We start from the raw sequence: 18,597 nt of genomic DNA, 5'->3' as shown, positions 1-18,597 counted from the left end.
CTTAGTAAGTCATATGAGGACATCTATGATCAAGAACAGTGGCCTCCAAACTTTTCTGATGAGTAGAATAATTTGAGTATTCACTCTCTCTGCCTACATAATATATGTTAATCCATTGTACATGTAAACACATATACAACATGCAAAAATATAAATTTTTAAAAGGTACAAGAAAAAATTAAATATCAATAATTTTAATATGTTTTCCCCTATATTTGACTACATTATTCAGTTACAGGGCATGCACCTTGCTTCCCTCTTGGAAAAGATTCAGCCCGTCCTACTTCTTGGGTTTTGTCTAGTACACTTCCTGCCTCAGGCTTGACTCCAGCAGCACCGCCCTAGTTGTAATTGCCTTCACTCTCACTCTCAGTACACACACCCATCATATCACTTCTCATCTCTATGCCTTTTCTTTTGTCAATTCTTTTGCACCTCATTACCCAGGAAACTATTATTCAGACATTAAGACTCATGCATTCCTCCTCCAGGAAGGCTTCTTGATTATTCCAGTCTAGTTCACCATCCTCCTTGTTGCTTTCATAATAACTTGTACTTATCTCTATAGTTGTACTTAACTCAGGGTATTGCACAGCTCCCTTTTATGCATCTTCCTTTCCAATAGATTGAACCTGGTTTTTGTTCATTATGGATTCACAATGTCTATCTCCAGCTTTCCATACATGATATTTGAATACATGTAATATTCAATTAACAACAATACAAATTGAATAAAGTAATGGTAAAAACAATAGTGTTAAAATCAGAGTATTATATAGAGCAAAGAAGTGTAATATAAAATATAATTTGCTCAGAGGATAAGAAATAATTTCCTAAGGTAGTAATACTTTAGCTGATTACTGAATCAGTTAAAGAATGAATATGCAATATGTCCTATTAATGAAACTATATATTCCCTCCTATGACAAAATATTAAATTAAGGTAGCAGGATATCATTATAGTAATTATCATTTTAAAATAAATTTCATTATATATCAACTGTTAGTTAAATGAGCTAAATGTGATTTCACAAAGTTTAGGCTCAAGTCAGCACTTTCTGAAATTTTGAATATTTAAAATTACAACAGTGTTTGACAAGCTATACACAAAAACATATAGTATTTGTCTCATATTGTTCAGTACAACTTAATAATGAAATTATATGATGTCTTGAATTTACTTGAATTAGATGAAACAAATTGGACATGAATTGATACAGGTGATGGGCGTGGAGTGGAGTGGTAGGGGGAGTTCATTATACTCTTCCCTCTATTTTTTTTTTTTTTATTTGAAAGTTTCCATAGTAAAAGGTTAAACAGTGCTCCACCAGCTTGAAATGAAGTCTTCATTTTAATAATCATTCCTAAACAGATTCAGAAGATTTTATGATAATATGTCAAAAATCTCTAATCTTTAATATAATTTAATTGGATAACACTCAGTATTCTACCCATTCAGTAAACTGAGAAGCTCCAACAATTGCAGCAAAATTTTACCAGAACTATATTAACCACAAAGTTTGCATTTTAGGAATGAAGAAATACTTGAAAATCAAACAAACAAAACCTTGAAGCAAAGAAGGTATTCGTATGAGCTAGGCTTTGGAGGGTACATATTAGAAATAGTATTCTTGCTCTTAGCAGAATGAGGAACAAGTTGACTAAAAACAGTCTTAGAGCACAGCTCAGGCAAAGGGTGATTTTTTCACCTCAATTAAACCATGCTTATGCTGATGAGAGGTTAAAGATTATATCAGAAAACTAAATACAATGAAACAGAAAAAAAAAAAAAAGATCCCATATCAGCTTGCACTATCAAGTAAGTGAAGAGAGATGTAATTTAATAAGAAATAATAATAAGGTAGGCTCAGACATTCTGAAAAATGTAATACATCCTAGGGAGATAAAGACAAACAAGACTCCTTAAGAAATTTTGATTCAGTGAGAATACAAATGAAATAGTTTTAGAAAGCTAGTGATAGAACATCTTAAGAAGGGTAGATCAAGGACAAAACTTTTTCTGAAGTAGTTAACTTGAAATGTTTCCAATTATCAAAGAAGAGGTAGAACAATTTTCTCTACATATGTATATCTTGTGTGTGTGTGTGTGTGTGTGTGTGTGTGTATCCTTCCCTCCTGCTATATTACCTTGAGCTTCAAGCCTCTTAGATCTCAAAAGAAAAACTGTGACAAACTAGTAGATAATTGGATAGGAGTCTACAAAAGGAAACTCTAGTGCTTCAGGAAATGTAGTGAGTGACTAAGTGGGCCTGCAGCCTTCCCTTGGACTTCAAATTGAATGAATGCTTGCCATGACGAAGTCTCTAAGACACGTATGAAGAAGAATGTCTTCCTATAAATCCCACAATATATGTCTTATTTTGTTGCTGTTGTTTTATCCCAATGTATGAAATTTGATGATTAGATCACAAAGTTAGATAATGAAAACTATGCCCACAAAAAGTTATGTACAAGAAAGTGCAAAGCTTTATCCATATGAGCCACAAACTAGAAATATACAAAGACATTCATCAATGGAAGAATAGATAAATAGGCTATGGTATATTCACACAATGGGATATTACTCAACAATAAAAAGGAACACACTACTAACACATGCAATGATATGATGGATCTAAAAAATATTGTCTGAAGGGAAAGAAACAAGACACAAAAGAATACATATTGTGTGATTCCACTTAAATAAACTTCTAGAATTGGCAAAATAACATATGGTGATAAAAATCAGATCAGTGATTGCTTCTGAGGATAGTACATTAAGAATTAAAACATGAAACCAATACTCTCAATGACCCACTGGAGGATTTTGTGCTTTCCTTCCCTGCGACTCTGGATTCTGCAGGGTTGGAGCTCCCGGTTGCAAAGGGGATACACTTTCGCCAAAGGACCGTGGCAAGGGTCCCATTGAACTACAAGCTACAGCTGCTGCCGAGAGACTTTGCACTTCTTGTGTCTAGGGATCAGCAGGTGAAAAGAGAAGCCTCCAAACCAGTATGGACCCTGAGCAGCATGAGGAGGTAGGGCTGCTTTCATACTATACAGCCAGGGACGAGTATGTGTGGAAGCTGAGTCATTCAATCAGGAGCCTTCTAGTACTTTCCCTGAAAAGACACATGCAGAAACCCCAGTCTGAGAGGTATGACCAAGGATTCAGACCATTTAGAAATTAAGGTTTGGGTCACACCATCAGATAAGCCTCCAGTCGTATCTGGTTGGCAGAGAGAATTAAAGGTTGGATTATTGCTGTGAAGATACTCATACGGCCCAAGAAGTAGAAGATAAGGAGTCAAGTTCCACCCAAGTGTCAGGGAATTTACTTCTCAGCCAGCTTGGCTCACAGGACTGCAGCCCCACCAGCCTCCTTACTGGTTCAACACATCAACACACTTCTATCTTAGGGCTTACAAGGCCTCTGCTTTGCAATGAATCTGTGCAGGATTCACTTTTCTTTCATTCAGGCTAAAATTCACCTCTCAAAATTTTCCCTGAACACTCAATCTAAAATAGCAGCCACTTTGAATCTTTCACTCTTTAAACTGCTTTTCCTTCTTAGCACTTTTACTATCTGACATCAAATTATATTGGGGGGGATGGTGTTGGTGAGTGTTTGTGATCTAGTTTTCCCACTAGGATATAAACTCCATGTGAACAGAGATGTCAGTTTTGTTTCTGCTGCAACTTCAGTATGTAGAAGAGTGTTTGGCACAAAGTCGGTGCTCAAGATTGTTGGGCCAATGAAACTGGCTAATGAATAACAGCACAATTCAGTAATAAGATTGGATTTCCAATTATTTGCTGCTTAAAAAGAATAAATTCAAATATAGCATTATTTTTCAAACTAAAAAAGAAATGATTTCAGTAGTAGAAAAAAGTAAACAGGACACAGACTGCTCACTTTTACTGAGAAAACTCTTGGAAGCTAAGATGCATATGAAAGTTTGTAGCCCCCCAAAACTTTACATTTATGTCATGGTATTCTTTTCAAAGCAATGATTAAAAGATGGTTGAAATGTAAAAGAATATGCAAAATTATTTTAAAGAATTGAAGGTCAACCCATTCAAAATAATTAACTCTACTGAATTTAAAGGCAATACCTAAGTCTAAATGGTCAATTTCTATTATTGAAATTCTTTAAAATAAAGACACACTTTTGGTTTCTGTTGTATTTTATAATAGGAGAAGAATCAACCTAATTTGATCAGGCAGTTTTTAACTTTTAAAAAATCACTGTAGAAGTGCTTTCTTCTTTCAAATAAATAATGAGCACTCGTTTGTTTTCTTAAAATTATGACTATCCTGGAACAATCTGCAAAATGGGCGAATATTTTTTAAAATACTTTCCACTTTGAGAGTTCACTCTCCCTTTTCTTCCTCTCTAATTTTTGTCCTTCATCAGATTTGCTCCATTTAATAAAATATTTTCTTCGTGAACCCAGGTGCTCCACTGCCCTACCTCCCCGACTTCCTACCCAAGGCAAGAGCCATTTTGTTATCTTCAGTATGAAAACTCTGTCTGTGGCCCACTTCTTCACAATGACTATATATTAGCTTATAACTTGTCTCTTTAGATTCAAAGCATTAAGTAATTAAATAAACTATTACTGTTTAGCAGAGGGAATATGTTAAGGTGCAAAGAGAACTGAAATTCAGAGGAAGGAGAGAACTGGATATGTATTCGGGCGCCACAGTGTATCAAACGTGGGACTTTGAACAAGTTATTTAACCTCTCTGAGCCTGAGTAAAAATCCTTAAAATGAGAATAAAGCCTGTCTCACAGGATTGTTCTGAGGTTCTGTGATATCTGTGGGAAGTTGTCCAGCCTTGGATTAATATATGGTTCATGATACAGTTGATAAACGCTTGAAGGGGCCTTCTGGGGATAGTGGTATGTTTCTGTTGCAACAATGAAAGAACTTTGTGAGTAGGAGAGACTCTTCAGCACTTCTCCAATTCCTCCATATATAAGCTTCATTTTTTTCCTTTGTATTTATAGAGTTGGCAAAAATAAGATAAATAAATTATCTTTAAAAATAAAATTATTTTTAATATTATTTAAAATATATTTTAATTTAATATAATTTAATATAATATAATTTAATTTAATTATATTAAATTATATTAATTTAATTATACAATATATATTACATATATAATATATAATATAATTAAATTAATATATTATATAATAAATATATATAATATATAAATTATATATATTTATATATAAAATATATATATTATATATAATATATATAATATATATATTATATTATATATTATATATATATATAAAAAAATATATATAATATAATATATATCCCGAGGTCCTGGATCATCTTCACTATCATTATTATGAATTCCTTTCTGGAAAGTTGCCTTTCCCCACTTCATGTAGTTGTTTTTCTGGGTTTTCATCTTGTTCCTTCATCTGGTACAAAGTCCTCTGCCTTTTCATTTTGTCTGTCTTTCTGTGAATGTGGTTTTCATTCCACAGACTGTAGAATTGTAGTTCCTCTTGCTCTGCTGCCTGCCTGCCTACATAATATATGTTATGTTATGTTAATCCATTGTACATGTAAACACATATACAACATGCAAAAATATAAATTTTTAAAAGGTACAAGAAAAAATTAAATATCAATAATTTTAATATGTTTTCCCCTATATTTGACTACATTATTCAGTTACAGGGCCTGCTGGTGGATGAGGCTATCTACGAGGCTTGTGCCTGTGCCAGTTTCTAAGGCTGTGTAACAAGTCATTCCAAAATTTAGTGGCTGAAAGCAACAGTATTGCTTATGAACCTGCAATAGGGACAGGGGCAGTTTTTCCTGCTCTGATGTCTCTGCTCTGCTTGACAGCAGCTGGGGTGGACAGAATGCTATCATATGAAAGCTCGCTCATTCATGTACATGGGAAAACTCAAGCAGCTAGAGCTGGCACAGCGTTCCTTAGTACGTCTTAGTACGTCTCTGTTTCCATGAAGTTAGTCAGCATGATGGCCATTTTGGAACAAATCCTTTGTCTTATATGAAAAACAATCAGGTTGAATTAGATAATCTCTAAAGTCTCTTATCTCGGAAAGTCTTGTAAATCGCTGATTAAATGGAAACAGGAATAGCTTGAAAGTGATCTGAGACAGCTGGCATGATGTTAACCCATTGGGATGGAGGAGAACTTCAGAGAGTAAGTAATTCTGAAGCGTGTAAAGCGTCTAAATCAGCAATTACCACATTTTTCGGTATTATGGATTATGTGTAATTGCAAATGCAGGACTATTTTTATAGGATGCAATTTCCAGGACATAGGGCAAGTTGATTGTTCCATGCCATTTAATCTTTTTGTTTAACAACATAATTATCATCATGGCTCATTTAAATTTTGAACACCTGATGCGATATCAAGAGTTGTCAACACATTACTATTGCTAAGATTAAAAAAAAAGTCCTAGGAGTATTTATCTATATATATTTCAGTACATTAGCAATCCATATAAAATTTAGAGTCATAGTAGTATAATGCTCTTTTGTACATCCATCCTGATACTGTACGTTCCATCCGATACTGACTAGAGTGTAAGAATCAGTGTTACCAGTGGGAAACTGTCTTTAACAACACAAGTTAACCTGCCTGGAAATCTAGCAGATTACATAGGTCAGTTATATGAGTACAGTGAAACAAGGCATGGAGAATCCACTAAGGACAAATGGAAGGAATCCACCTACAAACAGGTGTATAAAATATCAACCAGTTCATTCTGATTTCAAGTTTTATATTTGTTTTAATGCATAATGAATTATTTTGTTATTATTATTCTGTATTCACAAACCACAATTTATATATGCAAAATGTTTTATGACTGCTTTCGATAAATAGATGGCTTTCTAGTATGCGAAAGTTTATTAAAGAAAGCATGGACACCAGCTGTTCCTTATTTCTTGCCATAGACTTATCTGCATTTTACCAGTTGAAAAATTTAAATCCAAAAAGGCTAAAACTGGGGACTTCCCCGGCTGTCCAGTGGTTAAGACTTCGCCTTCCAACGCAGTGGGTGCAGGTCCAGTCCCTAGTCAGGGAGCTAAGATCCCACATGCCTTGTGGCCAAAACGTCAAAACATAAAAAAACAGAAGCAGTATTGTAACAAATTCAATAAAGACTTTACCAATGTCCACATAAAAAAAAAAATAAACAAAACAAAACCAAAAGGTTAAAGCTTGCAAGGTCATATCATTTACCAATCCCAGCCTTGTAATTTATAGGTATTGTGATATGGGCATGCCTTTGAAGTCTGCATGTTATGGGACTGTATTATTTCACACAAAAGGAAAATGACACAACACAAAAGGAATTTCCAGACTGAATTTCTCAGTCATCCCTGAAGTGTGACTGTAAATGTGCAAAGACCTTTAATATCTAAGTAACCTTAAAAAAGCAGTTCTTGGGTATCCTGAAATGTCTCTTATGGATGGGGCATAGTTTCCCAGTAAACAGGAACCATCTCACACACCCATCTGTGACCTGAACGTAAAAAGATAACAACGACAACAACAACAACAAAAAACTAATATTTGCCTACATAGTTATAACGTTTTAGGCATACATTATGTGAAAGTGTAATCTCCATAAAATAAATATCTGGAAACAGAAGTAGACTACAGCAACATGAATGAAACTTGGTTTTTAAAGTTAAAGGAATAAGTGTTCAAAAATCCTTTTGATGATGACCACTATTCTCAATTTTTCCACTATGATTTTGGGTGTATTTTGAAATATAATTTTAGCTTCAAATTTCATGCAAAATGTGTATTCCACTCCTTGATATCTCAGTTGATGTAAATACAAAAATAATATCTTAAGAACTATTTTTCCCCCAGAAAATCTTCAAGTATAATTCATGCCAAGAAACTGAGCCATGATCTCATGGTTTCAAGTTTCCCCTGACATACTTGCCATATACACCTGAATGATATTTAAATCCCATTTTGAGGAGACAACATTTCCCTTAATAAAATCAAACTTTGATTTTCCAAATTTGCCAATGAAAAGAGATTTTCTACTTGGAGAAAGATGTTAAAACTATGCTGCCTTTGCTCTTGTCCCTGAGATTCATTTTCCTTTTTGGAATAGTTCTAACAGTAAAGCTGCTGCCACCATTGGGTCTCAGGAAAATCATTACAAAATACAATAGAATAAACTAATGCTCATATAAGAGATATATACAGTAGCAACAGTAGCAGAAGGAGCGCTTTGTTACAGTTAGCATCTCTTAATCTGAATAGACAAGTATCCGGAATAGGCAAATCTATAGAGAAAGAAAGTAGATTAGTGGTTGTCTTAGGGCTAGGAAGTTAGGAGAAACATGAGAATTACTAATGGGTATGGAGCTTCCATTTAGAGTGATGAGAATGTTCTAAAATTAGATAGTGGTGATGGTTGCACAGCTCTGTGAATATACCCCAAACCACTGACTTAGCATTTCAAGTATATTAATTCTATGGTAGGTGAATGATATCTCAAAACAGTTGCTAGTTATATAAAGAAAAAGCAATTGTATTTTGAGGAATTATCAAAAATGTTTGAAAAGATTTACAGCCAAAATTTGGAAATAATCAAAATGTCCAAAAATATTGGAAAGGTCAAAATATCATGGTAATCCACATGATAAATAATGTACCCCTAGTGAAAATAGTATTTACAGATTGTTAATCACAACATAGCAAAGTGTCCATGTTAAAATAGTTAGTTAGAAAAAGATTAGGACAAAATTTTATCAATAGCAAGATTATTTGTATTTTAAAAACACAGCATGAATATTAATATTCCAAAATGTTAATAATTGCTGTTGATGTAGTAATAGTACTGGTAATTTTTTACTTCAACTTTGTTTCATGTTTCCTAATTTTCCAAATTTCCCATTATGTACAATTCTAATAAAGAATTTTTAATAAATAAAAAGTTATTTATTTAAAAATTGAGATCTGCCATCAATAAATGATTGCTGAACTAATGACTATTACTCCACAAGCTTATTTTAATAATGTTTCATGATGATTGAGCTGACAGATATCTACTGTTTTATTTAATCATCATTATTTTGAGTTAATAGGGATTCACATGAATATTGCAAATAGTATACAAATATACTCGCTGTAATCCTTTATTGTATCTATAAATTCAAATCTGAGCCAAGCTCAAAAATATCACTTGCTTTATCACTAAAATAGTATTAATGGAAAACATTAAATGTAAACAACCGTAATGCTATCATCACATTTTAAGTAAGGGTATTAATAAGTCACCAATAAATCTTAGCTCTTTTTCCTTCTAACCAGAATAATGTCTCATAAGTAACAAAATAAAAATTTTGAATCCTTTTATCCAGGATTTAGAAAATAGCTTTTCATCTATAGTTAGAACCTTGAATTACTGTGGAATCATCAATTCTTTTTAGTATCTTAATATTTAATTTGTAAGGAAAGCATCAACATAAATAGAATCTGTCCTGTGAACATTTGTTTTGCCCCTGAAGAAAAGGATAGATTCACAATAGTCTACTTTCTGTACTCAAACTATGCAAACCTAATTATGATTCTGTTCATACAGGTTTTAATGACTGTTGACTAAGAAAATAGATGGTTTTAAAAAATAGCCTACAGGTTGTTACTGTTGAAGCTGTTAATAGTGGGAGTTGAATAGTCAAAAAGCTGGAAGAGACCCAGAGAAATCATGATTCAGAAGAGGTGGTTTGTTTGTTTTAACTCTTTAAAATACTCCAGAGCCAGAGATGTATACCCAGTAAGTAATCTATTCTAGTATTTAATATACTGACAATCAAGTTCCATTTCTAGTTCCATCTGAGTTTTTTCTACTTAATTTACATCTAACTCCTCTCCTTCCGTCTTCAGTAAAATTAAATAATAAATAAATAAAATAAATAAAATTCTAGACTAATGAAATCAGGATTTTTTTTCCCCCAACATAGTCCTAAATGAACACACTGACAGAATGCTTTACCCATAGCAAACAAAGGGAGATAATGTCCCTTTTTTAATGTCCCTCTTAATTCAGATTAAGATAATCCTTGGAAGATTTACATAGTTGCTCTGTGCACCATGGTGGGTGAGCATAAAGAACTGTCAACTATTGCCAAGTATTTTGGGGCTCCCTTCCTGGACACAAAATTCTAGACAGAAACACTGGATGCAATAGAACTCATTCTAAGCGTAGTTAACATCAGTCAACACACAGCCTGCATTGGTGTCAAGAAGAAAGTAACTGCGCTCATAATTCTGTTGGTGTTACACACCTCTGTATCCCCCAGGCAATCCTAGACAGCTTTAAGCAATTTTTTGGAAGAGGTTTTCTTATAAAGCTTTGGTGCCAGACAGCTGTCAGTAAAAGATTTAGTGTAAGTTAATATTACATGAAGACTTCTCCAGACACTTGGTCAAAAACTGTAAAGGTCGATTTGAGAGAGTTGCTGGGTTTTGATGGAGAATTTTTCCGGAATTCTGGTCAAAAGCAAATTTGGCAAGTTCATGATATTAAAAGCCAGGTACTAATGAATGAGATGACCAGGATAACAAATAGTACCCTAATGAAAAAGACATTGGGTCTGCTGCTTTCAAGGACAGTGTCACTAAACTAGAGGTGCATTTCAAAATCATTGAAAATACATGTCAGATTTTTCTACCTTGGCACTATTAGCATTTGGGCCTGAATAATTCTTTATTGTGGTAATCTGTCTTGTGCATTGTTTAGCAGCATCCCTGGCCTTACCCGGTAGAGGCCAGTAGCACCCTTTCAGTCGTGACAATGAAAAATGTTTCCAGATATTGCCAGATGTAATCTGGGGCGCATAATCATCCCCAGTTGAGAACCACTGCCATAGAACTACTAAGTTAGATACTTAGTACTAGGACCACCAACTATCCCCTGTCCCCAGCCTGACTTTCTGAACCCCATGCACTGAATGGTCCAATATCTCTGAGCCTTTGCCTTATATAACACATTTGTTGTTGTTGTTGAATACTCATTCATTCTTGGATACTTCTGGAATCTCTCCTCACTTTCATCTTACCCTAGCATGGTAGTGTAAAGAAAACTAGGGTTTGGGAAATATATATATATATATATATATACACACACACACACACACACACACACACGCATATATATGTGTGTATATGTATATATGTATGTATAAGTTCAAACCCCAGCTTTGTCCCACTCCACCTGTAAAGCAGTTGACAGTTTACTTAGGCTTTATTATTTTTCTCTACCTGGAGCACTTCTTCAGGTATCCAAGGCTTACTATTAATTAGAGTTAAAAACGGATTCAAGACCATGATCCTGGTTGTTTACATTAATTCATCCTCACTCGGTTTAAACCAGAATACAGAAGCTGTCCATATAGGAGCATCATTAATAATTCAAACTGACAATCAAAATTCACCTCTTAGACACCACTGTATAGGGATAATATCAATAAAAATCTATAATATTGTGATAAGCAGCCTCTAATGTGGCCACCAATGTTCCACACCAGCTGGTTTTGATTCCCTCCTCTACTCCCTTCCTTTGAGTGTGGCCTAGACCTACTAACTAGCTTCTAATAAATAGAATATACTAAAATGATGAGATATCACTTCTGAGACTGGGTTATAAAAGGTCTGGCTTCCAGTTGCTGTGCGCCCTTTCTCACTCTTTTTTCATTAGCTCTAAGGAAAGATTGCAGTCATATTTTGAAATGCCCTGTGGAGAGGACCTTAAGACAAGAAACTAAAATAGTCAGTGAGGAGCTGTGACTCTCAGTCAAACACACACAAGAAAATAATTCCTGCCATCAGCCACATGGATAATTTGGAAGCAGATCCTCCCTAGTTGAGCCTTATGATGAGACCACATATCTGGCCAACACCTTGAAGGCAGCCTCATGAGAGACCTAAGGGAACTCATAGATGCTATAAGATAATATTAATTGCTGTAAGTGGCTCAGTTTTGGTCATTTGTTATACAGCAATAGTTAAATAATATAAACGCAGTGAGATAAATGATTTTCTCTTTCTTCTCATTCTCCTTTTGACAATGATGATTATCATCATCATTACTCTCTCTCAGATGAGGCTGTACCATTAATCTTCTGCCCCTAAGTTTAGCAGGGGCAGTTCTACAATTGTTGACCATATTATCATCATTCCCTCAAACCCTGGGCGCTGACATTGCCTATCAATTATCTTTCCCAATCACAAGTACAATAGAATTAAAATTCTCACTATGAAATTATCAAGGATCTGATGTTGATTACTCCACTATTGGTTATTCAATTCACGGCTTTTGTAAATTGCAAGGGCAAAAATCCAAATGCAAATCTTTAATGCAGAATTTGAGTACCCCAAAGTAACCAACTGTCCTCTGCATGCATATCTCATCCCAAAATCCAGTTTCTTCATTGTTAAAAATACTATCTTCTTCAACAGATTACTGTGATGATTTAAACTGCATAAATACATAAAATTTTCCAAATATTATTCCTGTAATGTAGTAAGTGCTTAATAAATATTAAGGGTTTTTGTGATGCTATTTTAATTTCTTCCTCTTCCAAACCTCCTGTTCCTAACCCACTCGTGGGTGATCAGTTCCATTTCTAGGCTTTCTACTTTAGCCAAGTCCCTGTTCTAAAAGTAATAAGAAATTTATAGAAATAATTAGTTCTTTTTTCCTTTCAAATCCCCCAAAGGATTCTTACTACTTATGGCCTCTGGCTAAGAATGAAACCAAATGATAAAAAAAGATCGATCCATTCCGTATGACCAGTCCAAAAATCAATTAGATGACTTTTCTATTCCTCTTTTAACTAGAAAATTGATAAAAAATTAATGGCCAACAATCTCAGAAGCTGCATCATAGCTTTATATATTTTTTTCCAAAAGAAAGAGTATCAGAAAGAAAAATAAATTAGTATACCCTTGGTTTTCTTAAAATAGGGGAAATACACTTTTTCAAGGTTAAAGTTACACTTTACAATATTAATGGTATCAATGTACCTAAGCTAAAGGAGACCTCCACAATATCATTTGCGTATCCAGTTTCCACAAATAAATAGATACCAATCTATTGTCTAATAGAGTATGAAATAATTTGAAAAACATCCAAAAGATTGACCTATCCATAAAAATATTTTCTTCGTATGTCTTTAATGGTGCTTTAGTTGGATTTACAGTGTTGGGTTAAGATACTGTGCTTCATTCAAACATACTAGTAAGATAACTTGTCAATCTCTTAGCAGCTCTTAATAATTTACTATGATAAGTGTAACCAGGCCTTTTGAGAATAGGGTTCTAGGTAACTCAACTTTGATAATGAGAGGAGTAGAGAAAGACATGAGTATCAGATATAAATGTATAAGAGATTCCTGAGCTGAAAATCCTGAGCAGCTAGAAAGAAATATAGCAGAATAGAGTGACTCAGGAGAGGGAGAAAGAAAGGTGCCCAAACAGAGTGGATGTACTTCATGGGAATAAGTACAAAGCTGGTGTTGGGACCTTTCATTTTCTTGAGAAGTGCTAGCTGCCTGAGAAAGAAATTTCAAGAGACTTCATGGTTCTTTCAATAGCAGAGAATAATATATCCCAAATAAGTTGACCGAAGTTTTCATGATAGTAGGTCATCGCTGTGCATCTTCTGGAGCTTTTGGTTTCAGGTAACCTATTGAGGGATCCAGATGACTATCAGAAGCTTGCTTTGTTTTGCTTTGTATTTTATGTTCTGAGTTCAGACATTATCCAAAAAGGATACGTGAAATATTTCCCATAATTTGTTTGACCTATAATGACTTATTCTATGTGTGGTTATATTCGTTTCCTCATGATGTTGGAGAGTTTTTGTTTTCTTGTGGCAGTTAATACTTTACATCCCGAAAGATTTACTGGACTTGACCATCTACAAATACATACAAACTGTTCTCATGAGTTGAAAATATAGTCTTGAAACAAATCTGAAATGACAACACAAAGTAGTATCTGTTCACTGTCACAAGAACAGAAAGAAATTGAACCAGCCCTAAAAATTCACTTTGTAGCCAAGGAAATGGTTTCCATAAAATTGAAAAAATGTCTCAAAGCAACAGTATTGTATTTCTTAAGCTATTGCTGTTACTGACATAAAAAGAATTCTTTCTATAATTCTTCTTCGGCCTTGGTTGGTGACAGAGTGGTTATTAGAAAAAAATTGTAAACAGCTCTTTTCTAAGCCTCCAGCCATAATAAAAAAGAGACTCTCACTTGAGTGTCACCTGCTTCAATTATTAGATGGGTTTAAAGCAATATGATTCAGTACATAAATCAAAATAAAGCATGATCTTTTACCAGTACAAATTTGCGGAAGTGCCATGTAGTTTCATCAAGTAATGCCAACAATGGTCTAAATAAAATTGTGTTTAAGTGGTTACAAAGGCAAGATGGCATAGTGTAAGGAATTAAAAGTAGGACACTCCATTACCATGCAGCCCTTGATCTCTCCGGGTTCCTTATCTGTAACATGAGGAAATGCCACTAGATTGTGTCAAATGTTCCTTCTAACATTCAAAGATACATGCAAATGTTGTGGAACTATTGAGGAGAAAATCTTTCATGTAAATAGGTGATATTCAACCGTGTAAATATGGCAACAGAATTTTGTCACATATTCTCCTTCAGGGTTGTTGCAGTTTTTTTTCAATAGACTATTTTTTACAGCAGTTTTAGATTCACAGCAAATTTGAGCAGGAGTCCCCATATACCCTTTCCTTTCCTACACTCACAGCCTCCTCCACTATCAAATGGTACCACCAGATACCATCTGTACCACCAGAGTGGTACATTTGTTACAAGTAATGAACCTACACTGACATGTCCATAGTTTATATTAGGATCTATAGTTTACATTAGGGTTGAGTCTTAGTGTTTTACAGTCTATGGATTTGAACAGATGTATAATGTTAAATGTTCCTTTAGTTTTTGTATTGTCTTAATAGCCAGATCACTGTGTGATGCTGTAAAAAGGCATTAGAATATTCCCCATAGTGAGTGTAAAGCAATGACATCCAAATAATGGTACTTTGATGCTCTCTTTAAAAAAGAAAAAAAATTCCCATAGATTATCCATTCATGCATTACCTCAGAAACTATTCCTAGTTTATCTTTGTCCCCCATAGCAACTTAGCTGTGATGTACTACTCCTAGCAGATAGTAATCAACATTTGTTAACACTGAGTTGGATAACTCCAATTTGAACAAAAGAGATAAAAGATGAAAAAAGAATATAAGCTGGGAAAGTTCAGTCAATCATCATTCTCTGAGTAGAATTTCCTCTAGTTAAGTAATATCCTATTATGTGATTATTGTGAAAAAGTCATAAATACCCCCAAGGTGTGGGTGGCGGAACTGAATAGAGCATTACTTACTGGAGATCATATTACTAACTGGAGCAGTGAGCTTTATTTTGAAGGCTTTTCCCCTAACTAAAATATATCTTTTAAAACATCAAATGCAGTATTCATTCATCAGGAGGAATATCACCCAGCAGGCCAGGATTTTCAAAGCTTAGTATTTTTTTTTCCAGTGGAATGGGACTTTTCCAGTGAAGTGATAAGTATGCTTTGAACATTTAAAAAGAGCCACAGGGTCTTCTTTCTTCTGTGGATAGTATCCAGAATTGCTTCATCTGGTGAAAGAAATCCTTTCACTGCAGAAAACTTTAATTCATTACAACCAAAACCCAGCAAGATTCAGATCTGTTGTGAAATGTACAGGTTTGAGCATATATTTATCCCTGAGAATTGTGGTAGTGAATTGGTATTATAGAAATTATGATAGCTATACCTAACAAGTGATCCTCCTTCACACCATTTCCTTATTATGTTTAGAATAAGGGACAACTGTGCTCTTTCATTTTGTCATCCTTACCTTTGATTGATCCTAAAAGTAGAGATTATGTCCTGAAGTGAATGCAGTTAATGAAAGAAGAGGAAATAGAATGTCTGCAAAGGGAACTAGTAGAGGAAGAACATATAATCAGGTTATAAAGGTCTTGAAAAAAAAAATAGGGGGTGATGTATCAAAAATTTTCTCTATCTCTCTGGAGCAATTCATTATTTTCCTTCCTTCCTCCCTAAAGCAGCTTCATTCAATCAAGTCACAGAGCTTGTATGTGGTCTACAATGCTATTATGAATCAAGTTGCTGACATTCTTACGCTCACATATTTTCATAAAATGCAATTATTAAAAGGTCAGACTATATAGTAGATGGAAGCACAAATGTATGTGGAGACATGGTTGAAAACTCTTGATACTGCTGCCAACACCACCATCATCATTAGTGTTTCAGTTGGTTTACTGTCTGCTAGCCTCCTAGGTTTACATTTAATGACTTCAAATAGCTGGTGGTGTTATTTAATCTTTAAATATCTGCTCTACAGACTATTCATTATCATCATTAGTAGTAATAAGTTCATTTTCACTAGAGGCGTTTACTAATGTACTCTTTCTGTACTCAAGAAGTTAAGAAACAACTATATGCAGATAACTGAATAGAAAAAATACTATCAGTCAAAGAACAGAAAACAAAATCTTTGCTAACTGGGAGCTTAAACATAGCTTGCAGAATATGTTTGTAAATATATATCACATATGCTAATTTCTACAATTTATTAATTTCCATTATTAGGTATTGTTACTATTTTCTGAGCACTCATGTATATCAAGCACTGTGCCAAACATTTACAGACATCGATCTAAATATCCTCCAAAATGAGGAAACTGAGCCTCAGAAAAATTAAGTAATTTACCCAAGGTCATAGAACTAGTAAGTAGTTAAACTGGTTTTAGAATCCAAGTTGTCTGATGCAAAAGTCTGGTCTCTTCCCACCGTATGTTTTACTGGCCCCTAGGTCTCTGGCCCTCTCAGATTTCAAAGCAAGTTTTATCTTGCTATTTTCTGATTAACAGTAGAAATTTTAATAGACTCTTAAACATTCTAATTTCACATGACTATTCCATATGCCTATATCCTTTTGCATTTAGAAGAAATTGATTTTCCAAAAATAATTCCTTTCTAGGAATGTAATTTTAAAATATGGCAGGTATAATATGAAGAATACAAAGTTTTAACTAATAAGTAGTAATTGCTCTATGGAAAAACTATTTTGATACAAAATATGTTTGTTATAAAATATTAGTAATTACTAAGGATTTAGAAACAGGGAGAGTACCATTCTTTGCAAATAAAATTATCTGCTCTCATGGCACATTATATGAAACTTAACCATTTCAGGGCCAACATACAAACCTTGGAAAGTGAATTTAACTCATGCAAATAATAAGTTTGCCCTTAAGGAACAAGAGATTTACAAATGATCTAATCAGGACATTTGTCCAAATGGCTTATTTGATATTTGTATTTGGAAATTTATCAAATACTTTCAAAAATCATTATGTAGTCTTTAAAAGAATCAACTATGTGATACCGGCTAAAACAAGGGACTGTGTGTACATAGTAAAAATATATACACATATATAAATACACCCTTTTCAAGAAGTTCAAGTTTTTCTTAGTTTTGCACCTATTAAATCCTATATAATAAAATTCTACAGAATAACATGTACGTGAATAAGAGGCAGGGTGGATTACGCATGGTAGGGTAGTGAGCCTTCCACAAAAAATGAGGTTGGATCAAAGAGCCTTGTTTGGTCAAAAATCACACTAATTTTGGCAAAATTTACATAATGCTCAATAAACTATGCTATATTTGTTCTATACTTCCTTTCGGAAAAAGCCATTTTAAAAAACATAGGAAATTTCCCTCTTTGTGATTCCAAATATTCGGTGCAAATAATTTTCTTAAGAAAAGTCATCTTTGAACCATTTGTAAAAATCCCCAGTAATTCACTGATTTGTAGCCAAAAATTCATTAACACGTGATTGAACAAAATGTGTTAGAGCCGAGGGAAATAATAGGCTTACTACCAGAAGCCCATGTGCTGCTGTTTAAAGATTTTTTTAAAGATTATAGATCAAAGAACGATTTTTTTAACATCTGACAAAATTGCCTTTACATATATAAAAAATATACTGGGAACATGCAGTACATCTTCAACACCAAAACATTAACTCAGGAAGCATATGATTTAGTTGGATGAGAGATGGAGAAATTTGTTTTTATAAATTTAATCCTTCAAGTGTAGAATAATAAATATGAATATTAATGAAAGAAGTATACCCAATGCTTATGCTATATTTGAAGTTAGCAATTAGAACAAAAAATTTATTTCCTTCAATAAATTTAACAGTTTCTACCATCAATTCCCAACCACACAAATTCTTTTTTTTTTTAGCCTTGCCGTGCAGTTTGTGGAATCTCAGTTCTCCAACCAAGGACTGAACCTGGGCCATGGCAGTGAAAGCGCTGAATCCTAACCACTAGACCACGAGGGAACTCCCCCCAAATCACACACTGGTGTTAGCCACAAAAAAAGGACAGTGTCCAATATGCTTTCTTTCACTGTTTGCTAAAACAAGAAGATAAGGTAAAATCTG

General features: G+C 34.0%; 1 protein-coding gene across 1 annotated transcript in view; it reads right to left on the bottom strand.

The window, feature by feature from the left end:
- Positions 1-18,597, bottom strand: part of LRP1B (LDL receptor related protein 1B) — a 1,792,829-nt gene that overhangs the window by 496,529 nt on the left and 1,277,703 nt on the right. The window lies entirely within an intron of this gene.

Source organism: Globicephala melas, chromosome 7 (assembly GCF_963455315.2).
Source record: "Globicephala melas chromosome 7, mGloMel1.2, whole genome shotgun sequence".
Classification (NCBI taxonomy): domain Eukaryota; kingdom Metazoa; phylum Chordata; class Mammalia; order Artiodactyla; family Delphinidae; genus Globicephala; species Globicephala melas.
The sequence above is the reverse complement of the archived record's forward strand: the minus strand, read 5'-3'. Positions and strand labels throughout refer to the sequence as shown.